Raw genomic sequence first — 1,446 nt, 5'->3', positions numbered from 1 at the left:
ACCCGGCCGGATGTACGACCCTCCTGGAGCTTGGCGACTCACCAGAGACCTGGCTGGAGCTTGGCGACTCACTGGCGATCCGCCCGGATATGGCGGTTTACATGTAACCCATCGGGACATTATGACTCACTGGAGACCCGGCGGGCGGATCAAACGAACGACAAGGCCTAAGATCCAGCGGGCCGGCTTATACTTTGGTGGGCCGGCTTAAGAAGAAAGGGATGACGAATATTTCCTTTATCGAGAAGCAAGACCCGGACTTGTATTCAAATTATAAGAAAGGATAGACTAGTCCTAGTCCTACTAGGACTCCACATGTAACCCGCCCCTTCAACATATATAAGGAGGGGCAGGGCTCCCCAAAGAGGGACAGAAAATAATCTCTAGGGCTAGACACAAAGAGCCGGCTTACCGGCGACTCCCTCATGATCATAATGAGACCTAGCCACAAACAGCATGTAGGGTTATTATCGGCTGATGTTTCCCGGGGCCCGAAGCTATCAAAACTCTTGTTTTGTGTTGCGTCTCTCGATTCCGCTCAACCCCTCTCAAGCTACCACATAGATGCGTTGGCCTCGCGACTAAGTCCTCACACTAAGGACATCTGCCGTGATAATTCCACGACATGTTCCCTTCCTGAAAAAATTGTAGGCTCAAATTAAAAATACACTAAATACAGTGAGCAAAACTATACAAATGTTGGTCACTATGGAAATATGTTATACACATCAATTTAATAATGCACTACGAAATCATATGCGCACAAGACTATACAATACAAAATCATATGTACTACGAATTGTTCTTAAGAAACTTAAATAGAGCATGTGTTTTATCAACTAAACAGACCTTGGTCTTAAAAGCATTTAAACAAAGCATGCTCTTCAAATAAAAATTGTGATCTATGTACAACCTAAAACTACAAAAAGCATGGTATATTGAAGGAGCAGTATGAATAAACAGAGTAATTTCAAGACTACACACTTGTATACATAGAGGGATTTTATAAACAAAAGTTCTACAATTTCTACACACTAACATTGATCTTTTTTAGAGTTTGTACACACTGAAATTGTTCTTAGCATTTCTATTGACAGAAAGGGGTATGAATAAAACACATAATTATACTAACCCGCTTAGCGTAGCCAAAGAATCTCCTGCCGGTGTCCTGGCCTTCAAATGCAACCATCCTCTTGGCTGACAGCTTGTGAATGCAAAGGATATTTCCAGTATGAACTGTGCCACACCAATCCATGTCCTCAGTTGTGGCTGGACACTAGAATGGCAACAAGAAACAACCCCAGATCAAAGATTTGAGTCAAATCAGAGCAAAAACAAAAATCCCCAACTCAACAAACCCTAACCCTAGTTCACCTACATATGGCTTGTAGTAGTGCTCCTCTGAGAGTGGCGACAGAGATTTGTCACTTGGTTCTCCGTCGTTTT

The 1,446-nt window shown here is 42.9% G+C and overlaps 1 long non-coding RNA gene across 1 annotated transcript in view; it reads right to left on the bottom strand.

Moving 5' to 3' along the window:
• Positions 1 to 1,137: 1,137 nt before the first annotated feature.
• LOC119297349 overlaps positions 1,138 to 1,446 on the bottom strand; it is a 3,454-nt gene continuing 3,145 nt past the window's right edge. The window contains exon 5 of the long non-coding RNA XR_005145627.1: positions 1,138 to 1,276. This is a non-coding gene — a long non-coding RNA (uncharacterized LOC119297349). The remainder of the gene's footprint in view (positions 1,277 to 1,446) is intronic.

This window comes from Triticum dicoccoides, chromosome 5A (genome assembly GCF_002162155.2).
Source record: "Triticum dicoccoides isolate Atlit2015 ecotype Zavitan chromosome 5A, WEW_v2.0, whole genome shotgun sequence".
Classification (NCBI taxonomy): domain Eukaryota; kingdom Viridiplantae; phylum Streptophyta; class Magnoliopsida; order Poales; family Poaceae; genus Triticum; species Triticum dicoccoides.
The sequence above is the reverse complement of the archived record's forward strand: the minus strand, read 5'-3'. Positions and strand labels throughout refer to the sequence as shown.